The 18,131-nt window shown below is 37.5% G+C and overlaps 1 long non-coding RNA gene across 1 annotated transcript in view; it reads right to left on the bottom strand.

Annotated features, from left to right (window-relative positions):
• Positions 1–15,104, bottom strand: part of LOC116667167 — a 56,516-nt gene extending 41,412 nt beyond the window's left edge. Inside the window, exons 1-2 of the long non-coding RNA XR_004323960.1 lie at positions 14,951–15,104; positions 12,092–12,218 (exon numbers count right to left, since the gene is read on the bottom strand). This is a non-coding gene — a long non-coding RNA (uncharacterized LOC116667167). The remainder of the gene's footprint in view (positions 1–12,091; positions 12,219–14,950) is intronic.
• Positions 15,105–18,131: the final 3,027 nt, after the last annotated feature.

Below are 18,131 nucleotides of genomic sequence, written 5' to 3'. Positions count from 1 at the left end.
AAAAATCATCATCACTTACATCTGTGTCCTGTCTTCTGCCACCTTTTCGTTTATGGTGGCAATGTATTTTCATGACATTTTCCACTTCTATCACATTTTCAGTATCAATACACAGCTTCCCAAATTTCTTGAGACACCAACAATCCGCTGCAGTTCCCCATCCCACTTACATTTTTCCCAATAGAAACCAGTGCCAGGATGACAAGGATAGGATCCTTCACCCTGGCGCACAAGATCCACAAAGGCTAGGTGGTGGCCCAAGTTCCAGACACAGGGCAGGGTTCAGAGTGGGACTCCATATTCAACTGCCAGCACATTCTAAGCATCTCTTACAGGCTGAACTGTGTCCCTCCCAAAAGACGAATTCCTAACCCCAACACCTGTGAATGTGATCTTACTTGGAAATAGGGTGACTGCAGATGATCGAGTTAAGATGAAGTCATGAAAGGTGGGACTTAGTCCAATATAACATGTTCTTATAAAATGAGGAAATGTGGACACAGAAACAGACACGTACAGAGAGAATGCCACATAAGGATGAAAATGGAGATTGGATGATGCATCTGTAAGTCAAGGACAACCAAACACTGCTAGGAGAGAGGTGTGGTACCCACTCTCCCTCAGCCTTCAGAAAAAAACCAAACCTGCCTACACCCTGATTTCAGACTTCTGGCCTCCAGAAAATAAACTTTGTTGAAGCCACTCCGTTTGCAGCATTTTGTCCCATAAAGCAACCTGAGCAAACTGGTACATCATCACATGACCCTAAGTTGATATCAGTCAACTGGACAATTCACATAATGGTGAACCTCTTAGCTAAACTACTTCTAAAGTACACTCAGTTTGGGGAATCACAGAGTTTAGGTTCAAGCATATTGTACATTGTATCTTTAATAAGGAAAGATATAGAAAGAAAGAGAAGGACAAATAATTGAGTTGCTGGTTGCCACCACAGTTTGGAGATGGACATGTGCAGAAAGGAAATTCCAGGTAAAATTATGCCCCAAATCCCAATGTTCTGGTCTAATAAGCTATATCCATTACATGTGAGGTACCAGAACTTCTTCCCTCTAGCCTGAGTCTCAAAAGCTCTGTGAAGGCAGGGACCCTTGTTTATTATAATAACCTCAGTGCCTAGTAGGTTTGACCATCAATATTTGTTCAAGAAGTATATTTTTGAATAAATGAATGAATAAATGAACAGCCTCTTTATTTCCTTTTAGGTTCACAATCTATTCTTAGCCATTTTAGATCACTAGTATCCAAATTGGAGCATGTATCCCAACAGTACGTATTTCTTATAAACATACACGACTCTGCATGATAAAGCACACAGAAACAGAAACACCAAAAATAAGACGAAAGAAGTAAATATAATTAGAGGTTCTAATACATTCTTCTAGAGCACTAGTGGATGTTCTTATGCATCCCAAAGCACCCTCAACCACCACCACAGCTGCAGATCTTTACCACTTAAAGGCAAGAAGAGCAAAAAAACAGAGATTCAAGGCAATGAAGCCTTCTCCCTCAGACCCAGAAAAGCAACACCTGCTCCCATTCCCGCTTCCTACTCCTTTGGCTTTGGTAGGAAGGCACCAAGTCAAAGGAGGGAAATGGCTCTTGTGGAACGGTAGGAGGTCCTAGGTACCTCTCCTGATTACAGCCGTGGAAAAACAAATGTAAGATCAAGTGATTTGTTAAGAGGATTTAGCCCAGTACCTCACAGAGCTATTATTATGCTAATATGCTTTGGAAGGCGCCAGAAGGAAGCTGGTGTCTGGTTCCCTCGGAGGGATTGAGAACGCCACAAACTGGGAATGTGAGATTTTACGATGCAATTTGCCGAAACTACTCAGGAAAAGCATTCTTCTCTTCGCCCACCATCCCCAAGTGCTTTCTCCCCCCTTATTTGATCATGAAACTCTTTTCTTCGGTGAATCCTCAGTAACATTTTGAGGGAAATTAGTTTGAGACTGAAGTAACCACAGAAAACAGTTATCTCAAGAGTTAAATAGCCCTCATTAGAAACATTCAATTTTTAATTCAAATATAACTAAAAATTTTGTTCACTTAGGTTGGGAGTATAATTACTTTCTTCTAACAAATTTTCAGAAACTTTTCATGAATTTGTCATCAAATGAATTTAGGTTCACTCTTCAAACCCTAATACACAATGGGAATAAGAAAAAAAATAAGCATAAGCAAAAACATTTAGCTCTGCTTACAATTAAGGAAACATAAATGAAAAAACGGCTATTAAATTAGAAAAAAAAAGACAAAATGCTGTTGACTACAATGAATGTGCTAGTTTGATACACTGCAGCATGTTATTTCATTAGAACAACACTTTTGTAAAGTAATTTAACAATATGTATTTAGAGCCAAGAAAATGTCCTATACTCTTAACCATTAATGTCACTTCTTAGAAATAACTGAAAGTCTGCAACCAGGACAAGAGATGAAGGAGGAGCACTTTATACAGTCATTACATTTTTATTTTTAATGGCAAAAAATGGAAAAAGAAATCTAAATGTTTCATCCTACGGAAAAATTTTGGCATACCTCCTGGAAGGAATATCATGTAACCATTAGAATTTTAAATTTAAATGTGGAATATGGAGCAAAAGAAAAAACTTATTTTTATAATAGGGAAAAAAGAACATGATACAAAATTACATAACAATATGAAAACCATATGTCCACAAAGGATTATAAAAAGATGAGTTCTTATAGCAGACTTGGTAAGATCATAGGCGAATTTTTTTGTTTTTCTAAAACTCTGTAACGTTGCTATATTACTTTTATATTTTAAAAATATTTTTAAGAACATAAAAACAGTTTGCTGCTAGCATACCAGTATTCCGCTAAAGAAATCTCCATATACATTTTCAAACCCACATGAATTTCTGATAAGGTACAAAGCACATTTTTCAAACACTCTCCCCCTCATCTGGAGATGCATTAAAATTCTACTAAATTTTCAATGATACAAATTATCTTTCAACCTGAAAGGTGTGCTAAGGCCCTTAGATAAATGTAACCATTTCTGGTGCCCAACATGATTATTTTAAGTAATTTTACAAAATCTATTCCGCTCTTGCTGCACCTGGTAATTAAGTTCAAACATCCTGAAGAAGGCCACCTTATCTCCCTGAGGCCCAGAAAGAATTTCAATTGCCATTTTAAAGCTTCCAATTAGTTCACAACATAAAATTACAATTTATTTTTGATATTTTTTCCTCTGGGCCTAATTTTTTTTTTTTTTTTTTTTTTTTTAACTACTTTTGTAACCCATACTGTAATTATGCCTGCTCAATCCGATGCAAAACATCCCCTCTTTTCATGCTGGGTTTACTAAAATACAACCTGGCTAGTTGGCTACTGTCCCACTTAACAATACCTGTTCCTGGAGACAAGGTGTCCCTCCAGGCTCCTGGGAAAGGCTCCGCCAGTGACTGAAGACCTCCAGCTCTGGGCCCCAGCCCCGCCCCCGTCAGCTGACCCTTTAAATTCCATCACTCTCAGGTGGTGGTACTTGCAGGCTTTCTCTCTACTACCTGTTTCCATTTCTCTAACCTGATTTCCAGAATGGTCCCCATTGTAATTCGGAAGCTGAAGGTAACAATTGAAACTTACCTTCCCACCAACCAATGGAGAAGTAAGTAGCCATGCCACTTACTGGCAGGATGATCTATTGAGATACTGATTCTGTTTGTTTTTCCTGTGACCTTCCCTCATCCTATTTTAAGCAGACAGCCAGACCTTTCACAATTCCTTGCCTCCAGATTGTCGCCTCTCCCTCCATTCCCACCCAGAAATTCGAAGTTCACTAGCTGAAGTCCATTTTTTCCCAAATACTTAGCTCATAAGAAAGAGTATACAAATAGTCCTTGAGAGAGAAAGGAGAAAATAGATTTTGAGAGTAGTGAGAATGAGAGGCAAGATCACCTTCCGTTGCTCACAGCTTTCCTCACCTCCACCACCCCATCAACCCTGGAGAAGAGAAGTGTATCTAGGAGACAAAGCCCCCCGAGTTCTGGGTAGCAGCAGAATGGTGGGCTGTAGGCAGTGTTCTTTCTTCCAGAGACAAGAGGCATTCCAGCCCCGGCCCCCAAAGTTTAGGAGAGTCCACTAGATCACTTAAACATAAGTATATTTATTTTCATTAAAGAACATGCTAAAAACCTGCTCCTGTGCATAACAACTTGTAGGCCTCAGTGAAACACTTCTCCCCATCTCTTGTTCTAGTTCCTCAAACTAACTGCATCTGGATGCCATGAAGTTTTGTATGTTGTCCCACAATGTCAGAGATGGGAACTGCATGGAAGTGTGGGGAGGATTTGAGGAAGAGTTCAGGTAAGAGAAAAGACACAGGAATTCATCTGTCAAATCCTTTCAATTTGGCATGAACACAATGTCTTGCAAATGAAATATTAATTTCCAGTAGTGCTAAGGATTCTTTTTCTTCCATTTCTACAAGTCCCAATTTATCGTTACAGAGGAAGTCAATGACTAGAGTGTTGTTTGCAGTATTTGCACAGGGTAGCTCAGAAACATTTCACAATATTAAAGAATTCATATTATTCAAATTTTTTACACATGGGTCTAGATTAGTACATGCACAAATGGATCTTGATTTAATACAGTGGCAACTAGAAGAACACTGAATGCTAGAATCGTGAACTTTTTTTTTAATTTAGTAAGATTAAATTAAAATTTTAACATTAATTTAAAATTTAAGCTATATATCTTTGATTTATAATTTCTAATATTGATTAACTATTATATTTATTTTGTTTTTATAGATAATGTTAAAATATTAAAAACCAAATAACTTTTCAAAAACATATAAATATTGTTAATCTTTAAAAATTTACATTTACCTTAATTCTATTTTTCTGATGCAAATGTATTAAAATTTCATTTTTTAATTTTTTGGATTATTTTAATTTATTGACAATGTACTGTCAACAGAACATAAATTATGTGAAAACCTTGATAATGAAATACTGATTTTGGGGGGGGATGGATACAGCTCAGTGGAAGAACACATGCTTAGCATGCACGAGGTCCTGGGTTCAATTCTCAGTACCTCCATTAAAAAAAAAGTATGGTTTCAAAATTAAAGAATATTTTTAAAAATAGTGATTTTTTGCTGATATAAATAAAAGGAAAATAAACTTTATGGAATAAATACAGAATAATTTGCAGTATATGTATGTGTGTAAGTTTACTTTATTACTCATTTAAATCATCACCAGCACACTAAAAGAATGCCCAATCATGCTCAATAAAAATTTAATTCATTTGTCTTTGGGGATTTGACAATTTTCAACTATATAAAACCCATTATATAACAAATGAATTGTCATAATGAAGGGGTATTTGTCATGGTGGAGAGACAGAATGGTCTTATTAGCCAACTTGGTATTTTGATTTATAACTTCATCACTTTTAGACATATGGTGAGATGCCTTCACCTGTGCCCTTGCTGCAGCAGCTCTGCTGTTAGGGCAGGATCTGCTTCCCAACCCACTGGCTTCCAGACACACAAGCTCAGAACTGAGTCTCTTTGGCTCTGATTGGGTCACATGACCCAGAACCTCTGAACCCTTGAACCATTCTCTCCAACCAACTGAATGTGGTACACTACTGGCCAGCCTGAAAATACCCGCCCTTCTAGAGTTTGGGATGGAACTGGCTCCACCACAATGTCATAAAGTGAGTGTGGGAAGAAGGTCGTTCCCAGAGGCAGATCAAGTTTAGTGAGCTCTAACACTTTACCAATTCTGGTGGGGAGGGAGCTTTCTCAGAAAAAGAAGACAAAATTACAGATTCAAAATTAGCTACTGAAAGAAAATATTTCAAAGAAGGAAAGAAAAAAATACCAAATCCCCCAAAACAAAGAAATGCCCCAATCATCACAAAATCCTCCCTAGAATATCTCTATTATTGTTTTTTTCCCTACAATTTTTGTCTGAATACCTTCAATTACTTCTTCATACAACAGTGACTTCAAAATATCATTCATTTTTAAAGGAGAATATAAAGATAATTCAATCTTTCTTCTACCATGGTTGATCAATATATATTTATCACTGATAGTTTTTAAAATGTTCTTTCAACTTCACACTGTTATTGATAATTTTCTGTATATTTTAGGATATAGAAATTATTATTACATTTTATCATTGTCGAATTTGGGACTTCTCTCAAATCTCTCCTACATATCAACTGGATGACTTCAAGATATTTCAATTTTTCTTGACCAAATTGGACTCATGTCAAATACTCTTTGAAGTGACACATTCATTAGCCAGTTTGCTGTCAGTGTCCTCTTGTCATATTAGATCAGGCACCATAGGGGGCAGCAGTGAATATTCCTAGAAGTCAGGAATCACATTAGGATGCCAGCAAATACTAAACTATATAATCAAGTGACCATGAGCCACATAAATATATCCACTGAAACACAAACTAAATGTATTGCCAACTCAACTTCCCCTTAACTGGACTCAAAAACATGCCTTCAGCCCTTCTGATACTGTGAACACAAGGGGAAATGTGAAGGAGGAACGTCAGGATGAAAAGACAGTCATGAGAATGAAAGGCTTGGAGGCTTAAGCTTCAATAGGTTCACAACATACCCACCTCTGGTGGCTCCCCAAGGAAAATTCTGATGCTATTTCCTGAAGAAGGGTGAACTCTGGCAGGCCAAAACAGTAGCTGTCCACTACAACTGTGTTGGCTTTTATTCTTTCCATCACTAAGTCACCTTTTCCCCATGAATAAATACATCTTCTACAGAAGATTTTTGCTGCCCTCAATGATGATAATACTTTGGTTTTAGCGTTTTCTTTTCCCTGCCTAAAATGTCCTGTACCCCATCTTTCTTTGACCTAGTCCTTCCCATCTTACAGGGCCCAGCCTAAGTACTGTCTTTTCCACCTCTGATCTCCCTATTTCAGCGTTTTCAAAATCTCTTCCTTAGAACACTAGCTCTTTGAGATGCTCCGTTAAAAAAAAAGAAGTGTTCTGTGGTCAAACAGGCTTGGGAGCAGTTGCATGATTTCCCTCTTTCTCTCTTTTTGATTCAGCATGCCTCTTAGTACTCTGGGGCTTGACAAGTTCTGCTGTACAAGAACGATCATTGCTGAGAGCTTACTCTATACCAGGATGTTCTAATTGCTGCACATGCCTGATTTAACCCTCATTACTAACTCTACAAAATACATCGCTTTTACAGATGAGAAAATTCTAGGGTTAAATAATCTGACTAAAATGGCACAACAGATAAATAAAAGATTCCAGTTTTGAACTCAGGCACTCTTAGCCATTATCCTATACTGTGCATTTAATTTTTTTTAAACCAAGGCTGCCAATATAGTCAATCACAGACCCCATTTCTGTACAACCCTTATTAAATCACCCATAAAAACAGGCTACACCCCAAGCATTTCCACTGTCCCCCTCCGGGGCCCTCCCCCCATCTGCCTCCTAGCAGAGCCACTTGTGTACCTTTCTTATCTCCTCCAGTAGGTCTTAAAAATCTCTAAAGGGACACTTACCTTAGTCATCTTTTCCCCAAACCTCTCAGTTTCTGATATACAGTAGGTATTCAATAAATATTTGTGAACTTAATACATATCTATATCACTTTAAACATTCCAGATGTGTATTTAATTTCAGAAAGGAGAAAGCAAACTCAATAAATTAAATGCTAGAAAACAGAAACTAGAAGGCTTTATACAACTTTTCCAAGTCCTTTCATATCACTCCACTTCTGCTGTTGACCAAGTGAATAAGGAAATTAAAAAGTAGCTACAAGCTGTTTTATTAATCGTCAGACTTAAATTCAATTTGGAGTCAGCACAGAGATATATTATTTTTTGAAGGCCCTTAACTGAAAAGGCCTGGAAAATATATTAAATAAAACTTGGAATCAATCATAGCCTGATATTTGTGGCTTTGAAAGAGGAAATACACAACAGCATTCTTAATAATGTCTAATAATTCCAAGAGCATAGAGACACAAAAAATATTCATTCTGAATGACAACATCTCAATGCAGGTTCTTAGAATACACAGGGAGCACCCTCTGAATGTCCTATTGTTAAGAACAACCAGTGTAGAGGGATTTTAATTTCAGAAGATTCAAGTTCAAAACATGAGTCAGCTTCTCCATTTCAATCACAATTTTGGTATACTTTTCATTGGCTAAAGTGAATATTTCTTACTACAGGAAAGAAAAAAAAGGAATCTAAGCAAATTGGCACACTCACTTTCAAAAACTTAATCCAAACACATCTTGATACCAACATAAATAAGCCTCACCCAATTGTGCACTGCCTTTCAAGACAACAAAATGGCTTATCTTAAAACTCCCTTAGCCATATTATTAATATATCACATATCACAAATCCATATTATATTATTTTGAGTGTAAGAAGCCAGTCCAAATATTTAATGCGGATGGTTTTGGAGAGCAAAGTTCTCTGCAGGCAGCAACATGTTGACCAGAGCTGCCTGCCAGGTAGAATCCCAGCTATGAAACCAAATCCATCCTTCACATGACCTCCAGAGTGTTCTTTTCTCTGCCTTGCTTTTAGCCATTCAGTGGCTCTCAAGTACCTTCAGAAGAACAGACAGACCAACAAGTCCCTCTATGCTCTGAATTCTTCTTTCTTTACCCTTACTTATCACCACTTCTTCCATGTAGAACCCCTTCAAGTTTCCTGCATATGCCTTTTTATTTTATACCTCCTTGGTTTTGCTCAAAATGCAAAATATCCTCCCAATTCTCACCCATTCTTTCTCCCTCCTCTGACTCTCCCTGCCTCTTCAACCTAAAACCCTAATCATTCAAAACAATGCACAGCCATGAATTCCATTCCCAGGTTTATACCCAAGAGAAGTGAAAACATGTCCACACAAAAACTTGAACACAAATGTTCACAGCAGCTTTATTCATAATAGCCCAAAAAATGAAAACAACCCAATTGCCCCTCAACTTTAGATAAACAGATAAACTAAATAGGGTATATCCATACAATGGAATATTATTTGGTACTAAAAAGGAATAAAGTACTAACACATGCTACAACATGGATGAATCTTAGAAACACTGCTAGGTGAAAGAAGCCAGATGCAAAGGACCACATATTGTAAGACTCCATTTACATTAAACAGCCAGAAAAGGGCAAATCTATAGAGACAGAAAGTATATCAGTGGCTGCCTAGGGATGGGAGAGTTGGAGGAAATGGCAAGTGGCGGCTGATGAGTAAAGTTACTTTGGGGAGGTTAATGAAAATGTTCTAAAATTGACTGTGGTGATGATAAATGCTGGAGAGGGTGTGGAGAAAAGGGAACCCTCTTACACTGTTGGTAGGAATGTAATTTGGTGCAGCCACTATGGAGAATGGTATGGAGAGTCTTAAAAAAACTAAAAATAGACTTACCATATGATCCAGCAATCCCACTCCTGGGCATATACCTGGAGGAAACTCTAATTCAAAAAGACACATGCACCCCAATGCTCAAAGCGGCACTCTTTACAATAGCCAAGACATGCAAACAACTTAAATGTCCATCAACAGATGACTGGACAAAGAAGTTGTATATATGTATGTGTGTGTATACACACACACACACAAGAACACTACTCAGCTATAAAAAAAAAATGAAACAATGCCATTTGCAGCAACATGCATGGACCTAGAGATTATCATTCAAAGTAAGTAAGTCAGACAGAGAAAGACAAGTACCATATGATATCACTTATATGTACAATCTTTAAAAAATGGCACAAATGAACTTATTTACAAAACAGAAACAGATTCACAGACATAGAAAACAAACTTATGGTTACCAGAGGGGAAGAGGAGAGGAGGCATAAATTAGGAGTCTGGGATTTGCAGATACTAACTACTATATATAAACTAGAAAAACAACAAAGGTCTTACTGTTTAGGACAGGGAATTATATTCAATATCTTGCAATAACCTATAATGATAAAGAGTCTAAAAAATATGTATATATATAGTATGTATAATTGAATCACTATGCTATACACCAAAAATTAAAACAACATTGTAAATCAACTATACTTCAATAAAATAAAATAAAATTGATTGTGGTGATTTTTGCATAACTCTATAAATATACTAAAAGCCACTGAACGGTATACTTTACATGAGTGAATTATATGGTATATGAATTATTTCTCAATAAAGCTGTTATTAAAATAATGCTCAGGGAAACTCTGACTTTTCCCTGAATAGTCTGTAACTACATTGTCTGATTACATCTATCCTTGGCACATAAATTTTTATTACTAATTTATAACCATTAAGAGCTGTCATTTTGCCAAGTACTTTATACCCAATATCTTATTTAGCATTTCCAATAAACCTGAAATGAGTATTATTATCATATTGCTTTGCAATTAGACACATTTTTTATTGTTTTGTCATTTAACAGGACTGTTTCTCAAAGACAGAAGTTGCACATATGCGGCCCACTACGGTCCAGTGGAGTTTTATTGTTTGATTCAAAGCCACAATGTTTTTAAAAAACCTTAAATTAGTTGATGACATTTTAGAGGTCTGGATATTTTAGGTAAAAATCCATTTTGCTAACTTGTCTTACAGAAACTCAGAGGGACTAATAAGATTTGACCAAAGCCTTTAAATCTGCAGACTCCTCTCTAACTTCCACAGTCCTTTCTCCTCCCCATTGTCTCATATTTATCTCACTTTACTAATCAATGCTACCTGCATAAGATAGCATAATAGAGTTCGTAAGCAACAACTGCCCCTGGGAAAGGACCATATCCTATTCATTGCTGCATCCCTATGGTACCCAGACAGCACCTGGTAAGTGGCATGGACACAATAAATAACCCTGAATTGTTACCTCTCCGACATTGTAAGTCAGCTGTGTCTAGAGCATGTTTCTGCCCACTCTGCCTCCTCTTTTTTGTTTTGTTTTGTTTTCATTTTACCAGTTAATAAATCCCCAGAGCACAGCCTTGCATTGGGCTCTTGGTTGAAATCAGTTCAACCAAATTCAAATCCTGGCCTTCCAGGGGAACAAAGGGAAGTAAGATCTCATTTATAAAACCATTAGCAAATGGTACCAAACACTATAAACAAAATGTAAGTGAGGTGTATAGATTATAGAGTTGGATTTCCCTGTCACTACCCCAAGAAAAGATTCAGGTTTAGTAAGCTTTAGACAAACTACATGTATATGAACAATAAAACCTTCTAATTTTGATTATCCAGTGAAGGCCAGAAGAGTCCAATCTGAAACTGACCTATGAATTTTCTATGAGGGTATATTTTGCCAAGCAAGCTAACAGCACAAACAGAATTTGTAGGAGTTTGTTTAACCTACTTAGCAGGAAAGAAAAAAATGAAGGGCTTTGTTGACTCTATTACTGCTTATATGCAAATTATACTGATTAAAATGAATCTTCAATTACTTAAAATACTTCCAGTGAGACCCTTTGAAGCATTTTATTGGCACCTGGTATTGACTTCAGTGACTTTATACTGAATTCTGAGTCAAACTCTCACTAGGTCACTGGTGATGCAAAAAATTAGCCCACTTTTAGACTCAGAGTTACATTAATCATTAATAATGTAATAGTATTTTAGATAAGTATATCTTTTTAATTTTAAAAGTCATACGCATAGAAAATTGAAAGAAAGAAAAAATATTAAAATTTTCATAATCCTAACCACCCAAAGACTAACATTTAACATTTCAGTATCTTTCCTTAGAGTCTTCATTCGATGCATATTTTTGCATAATTTTAATCATAAAGTAAATCACTTTTGCACATTGCTTCTATTTAAAATTGTAACAATTTTTTTAATGGCTGCTTAATATTGTGTTGTGTGTATGTACCCTAATTTATATAACTAGTTCCTTACTGTTGGGACATTTAAGTTATATCTTATTTTTCAGATTTATTAGTAATGCTGTAATTATCTTTCAGTAAGCATTTTTCGTATTACAACTTATGTCCTCAGAATAAATTCCCCAAAATCAAATCACATTGTTAGAATCTTTATCTGTATTTACCAAAGTTCTGTAAAGGCTGGATTGATTTCTTTTCCTACCAGCAGGGGAGGTTCACCAATCCACTCTCATCAAGATTTTCTCTTCTGGATTCTCCTAGGTGGTGACTGTAGGGCTGGCTGCACACAATCTGCGGAAGTCAGAGAAGAAATGTCGTTGGTGCCACATCACTTGCTTTTCACTCCTGTTCATGCAGTCACCTTGCTCCACCTCCGCCCTGCCTCCCGGTGCTTCCTTCCCCTTCAGGTCTAAAGTGCCTCAGCCTTCTCCACCTGAATCCCTACTGGACCTGTATATTCCAGGAAGGAGTTAATTACAAGGAAGAAATAGAGAAGAGGGAAAGTATGCTCCTCTTAGAGGGGATTTGCATCTGCAAAGTTCCCAGGCACTACAAGGCTGATGGAAGGCCTCGGGGTAGCCAAGAACTTCCTGGGGCCCTGAATCTCACCATGTAGAAGGCTGCTGGCCTGTTTTGAAAGAATTGTTTTGGAGGAAAAAGGAAAGAAAGAACTATTTTGGTTTCAATGACCTTTATTTATTTTCCCTGATCGTAAAAGTAATATGTGCTCCCTATTAAAAATCAGGAAAACATTATTGTCAAAAGAATTAAGAAAAAGACAAAATCACCCAGGATTGCATCACCAGCTCAGTGCATTTCCTTGGAAGCCTCTACCCACATTATGAGCTCCTGTGGTGTCTGCAGCCCACAGGAGAAGCTGGATCCTGCTTGATCCTTTTAGATCAGCTCCCAGAAATTTGTACTCAACCAGGTTACCAGAGTTGGAACCAGAAAAGGCATTTTTATCTCATGTAAGCTCGCAGGGCTTTCAGGAGCCCAGACTAGCAGCTCCTCCTCCTCGGCACTCAGAGGATAGCATACACTTCCTGTCTGTGTTCCGGATCCAGTGGCGTTTCCTGGAATTCAACTATCTTCCTCTCTGCAGAGGAAGCAGACAGTGTAGAAACCTAGGCTCTCCAGAATGGGAATTCAATTATTGGCATAAATGTCTTTATACTGCTTCCCCTGAGTGTAATTAACAAGTATCTTCCATTTTGCTTCTGATTGGTAGTACTTCTAGTCAGACATCTGACTCAGGTCAAGTTTCTGACCTTTTCTTATGTAACTTAGTTTTCCTTGGATTCAAACAGCTTTCAAACTAATTTGTCCTTGGGAGGCAGAATGGTACAGTGATCAAAGGTGTGGGTCTTAGGACAGCACACTGTGTGTAAGTGCTGTCCATACTGGTGGGGATGGTAAAGGGTACCAGTCCCTTGGAAGGCAATTTGGCACTAGCTATCAAAATTACAAATGCATATGGCCTTCAATTCAGTAATCCCATTTCAGAGACTGTAGCCCACAGACAGACCTGCACACATAAAAAATGAATGTGCACTTGATATTTATCATAGCATTTATATTAGTATATTATTTATTATAATATATTATAGTATAGTGTTGTATATATATTACAATTGCATATTGTAATACAATAATAGACTATAAATACATATTATTATATCTATTGATATTATTGATATTGATATTTATAGTGGCATTTATATTGTTATATTTTATTGCAGTTATATATGAAAATGGTATATTATAATTGTATGTTATATATGTTTATATTATTATACTCTATATTATTATTACTATAGCATATTCTGTTGTTATTATTATTCCTACTATAGCAAAAGATTTAGAAAAAAACAAAATATCCATCAGTAAGACTGGTTAAATTATTACATCATATCAGCATAGTAAAAAAGTGAGAAAGCCCTCTATGTACTGATACAGTAGATATTTAACACCACATACAGAAGATATGTAATTCATATTATATAAAAGTGAAGAGATTTTTTTATAACATGTGATCTATATTATGTATTCACGATGTATCTTCTATATACATACATAATATAAGAAAGGCAGCTTGGAGTAAAGGTTAAGAGCACAGACTCTGGAGCCAAGTCAGAAACCTGGCTCCACCTCTTCTCAGCTGTGTGATCTTGAGCAAGACACTTAACCTGTGCCTTGATACAATCTTTTACAAAATGGAGATAATAATTAGTACTTATCTCATAGGGTTGATGAGAGCATTAAATGAGTTCATATACATCAGATGCTTAGAACTGGGTCTGGCACACAGCAGAGAAGCACTATTTGTTACTTTTATATTCTATTAAGTGAAAAGGGTTAGTTACTTTTATTTTCTAATAAGTGAAAAGAGCAAAGTTTGGAGGTGTAGAATATGCTACCTTTTGTATAAGAAATGGAAGAAAATACGAACTCCTATTTGTACTTGCTTTTCTTTGTACTGAGCAGCATTAGAAAAGATACTTACAGGAGGAGGGGGAGTGCTGCTGGACACAGGAGCAAATTGTTTAAGTGCGTATCTTTGAATGTCTTTTGGACTTTTTGAACCACATGAATTTAATGCCTATCCAAAAAAAAAATAGTTTTTTTTTAAAAGGGGTATGAACCTCAGATTCACGAAGAGTCTGAACTCAGCCTCTGCCACTCACTAGCTCCAAGGCCTGGCACAAATGTACAAAATGTATGACTTCTCCAAGCCTGAGATTTCTTTCCCCGTAAAAAATCCTATCCACAGGTAACAGATTAAACCAGTAATGTGTTTGCTGTAGAGCAGGCCCATGGCATGTGTTCAGGAAGCGTTAAAAGCCCCAATACCATTTGTTCTTCACTTTCACCTTCTTCCAGGTGCCCCCAAACACACATCCCCCTCTTCCAGCTGCTGGCATTCCAGAACCGGAGACCAGACTATCTGTGGGTGGAAGGGGAAGGCCAGACATGAAGTGAAATCAAAGTAGGGTTCAAATCCCTGCTAAGTTGATTCTTACCAGCAGCACGGACTTGAGTACGTGGCCTCAGTTTCCTCCTTTGTAAAGTGGAGACAATGACAACAACATTTCGTAGGGTTATCAGTAAGAGCTAAAAACGGTATCTGTGAGGGGCCCAGCTTAGCGCAGAGGGGGGCGCTGAGCCGCGGAAGGAACCGTGAGGTGAGCACACACGGGGCTGGGAGGGGGCGGGGCCCTGACCCCAGCCCCGCCCTTCCGCCGTGGCCGCGGCGTCACTACGGAAGCCCGGTAGCGAAGTCATGTCCTCTTTAGCCTCATGGGGAACGGAGAGCGCCTGGGATAAATGGACACATGTTCGTTCTCAATGACGCTAACAAGGCAGATGGGGCCCCAGTTCTCAAAGCGTCTACTTCAGCGGACCGTAAACAGGAAAGCACAGGGAATTAGGATCATGTTTGTGGTTGCCGTCTGAGTGAGAGGGTTACCAAGGTAAATTGGGGGGCTCAGGTAGTTGGTTTAGGGTTTGAATATGCTTTTTTTCCTGCTGAAGATGTCCTAGTCTCCAGGTTTTTGTTTTATGGTTTTGGGGTTTTTTTTTGAAAGATTGAGGTCTTCAGCCATGATTTTCATCTAAGGAGGAGGGAAGAAGTCAAATTAGGAGACATTTTAAATCCTGTCTTCACCACTCACCTGGGCCTGTTCTCTCAATTGACACAGTAGCAACTGGACTAAAGGTGGCTAATTATCAAGGTCCTGACACTGGGACCCCACTGCTCAATTTGGCATTAACCATAGTATTGATGTGATGTCATTGCATAATATGATTTTTATGTCTTTGCAGACTTTTATTTTTTTACTTTTCCTCTTGCTGAGAGTCATGTGCAGCTCTGTGTATTATGGAGTCAGGTTTTTTATTATCCTGAACACGAAAGGTCACATTTTTGGCAAGATGTGGATAAGCCAAACCCCATGTGTGTCTATAAAACTAAACAGTAATTTCAAAGTATCTCTTAGTATGATGCTGGGATGTTTCCCAGGTTTTAAAATATATAACTTTAAATTCATGATCCTTTTGAGAAAAAAATGCAGGAAAGTAAAATAAATCTTTTTTGTGTACAAGTGCCTCAGGGAAAACAGAATTTTATGTAAATAGCTGCAGGTGGTGATGTAATTGTATTACAATAGCCCGCATAAATTCTGGCGTTTTCCAAGTGTGCTCTGAGCAAAGGCTCTCAGTCTTTGCAAATTCTGTTCCTTCTCCCTGGAGGGCCCTCTCCTTTCCTCCCTACTTGTACCTTCTGCATCTGAAAGTTTTCTAATTTTCCTTTAGTTACAACCAAGACAGTCCTTTCTCCGGGAAGAGATCTTTCTATGATCTCCCCAAGACTGGGTTAGTTGCCCCTCTGCTGTGCTCGCTCAGCAACCTAAGTCATTATCCAAAATTTAAATAATCTTTACCACACTGTTTAAATAAAGTGGTTTTTGCCCTTGATGTCATAGGCACAAATTGGTTGAAACGTAGTCCTTGGCTTGTAATGAATGCATTTATTATCACTGGTCTATGGTTGGCCCTGGTTTATAATCAATATTTTATTTTATCTTTGAATTTATTTATAACCGTAGTGCCCAGTAGAAATACAAGGGAAGACACACATATGTAGCTTTACATTTTCTAGTAGCCCTGTTTAAAAAAATATAAAGTAACAGATGAAATTATTTTTTAACAATGTGTTTAACCAAATACAGCCAAAAGATTTATCACTTCAACATATAATCAATTATAAACACTATTAATGAGATATTTACATTCTTTTTTTTTCCCACTTGAAGCCTTCAACATCTGGTATGTAGTTTACATTTAGAGCATAAATTAATTGGGTCTAGTCACATTTCAGACGATCACTAGTCATATGTGATCAGTGGCTACCACACGACAGCATAGGTTTATAAGATAGCCAAACTCCATGCACGCATGACCAAAAACAAGACCTAAAATATTACCAATGCCTTGTATCTGCCTATAGATCCTTCCCTCAACCTGCTTCTTGTCAGCTCGTCTGCAGGTCCAACTGGATGTTAAGTTCAGGCAGAACGTGTATTTTATACAAATGCTTATGTTTCGTTGTCTTCTCAAAGTGTAATCCCTAGACACTGGGAGTCCCTGAGACACTTTCAGCTCAAAGGGTATTTATAGTAACACTAAGGCATTACTTGCCTTTCTTATATGCTGACATTTACACAAATTATGAAAGCAATGGTGTATAAAACTGCTGGTACCTTAGCATCCATCAAGATAAGTAGTCCCACATTGTACAGGTGGTCATTGTAACCTTCAATACTATGAACTTTTGTTTTTTTTTAAAGCAAGTTTCACTTAAAAAGTTCTTCATTGAGCACTAAAATGTATTAATTGTATTAAATCTTGACCGTCGAATGCTCACCTTTTTGACATTCTGTGTGACGAGTGGGGGCGTGCAGAAAGCACTTCTGCTGCACACCGACCTGCTGGTGTTGTCCCAGAGAAGCAGCTGAGCAACTGTTTGAGTTGTGAGCAGCACTACTGGCTTTTTTTCCTGTAGCACCATTTTTCTTGAAAGAACAACTGACAAACTATGGTTATTCAGAATTGGGAATTTAATGGACATTTTCTCAAAACAAGCTAAGTAAACCTGTCACTTCAAAGAAAACAACTCACAATACTTACTGCCTATAATAAAAATTTGAGCTTTCAATTGAAAACTCAAATTTTAGAAAATCTGCATCCACCACCATGAATTTCACAGTTTCTCAGTATCTAAGCACTTTTCTGAAAAAGTTAGTGCTGCTACTAACAAATGTGAAATTCAGCCTGCGGCCGGGGATGGGGTGGGGGGTGGTTATTATATACAGAAGTGGCAACATGTGGAAAATTTGTACAACTCAGGGAGTCAACATTTTCCAAATGACCAGTGTACAATGTTAACAAAGACTTGCCTGGGTAAAAGATCTGTTCAAAGTGAATGATAAACCAGTGGATTTTCATGTAACAGAGAACAAAATGTTCAAGGATGCAGTTACAGATTTTACACTGCAGGGTGACCTTTAAGAAGCTATCACTTACTGAGTTTTGGTATAGTATCAAAGATGATCCACAATCATCTGAAAAGGCTACTAAAATACCCCTTCCTTTTCCAATTACAGTTGCATTTTTTTTCTTTTCCTTCATACACTTTAAGCAAAA

This window comes from Camelus ferus, chromosome 11, assembly GCF_009834535.1.
Source record: "Camelus ferus isolate YT-003-E chromosome 11, BCGSAC_Cfer_1.0, whole genome shotgun sequence".
In the NCBI taxonomy this organism is placed as follows: Eukaryota; Metazoa; Chordata; class Mammalia; order Artiodactyla; family Camelidae; genus Camelus; species Camelus ferus.
The sequence above is the reverse complement of the archived record's forward strand: the minus strand, read 5'-3'. Positions and strand labels throughout refer to the sequence as shown.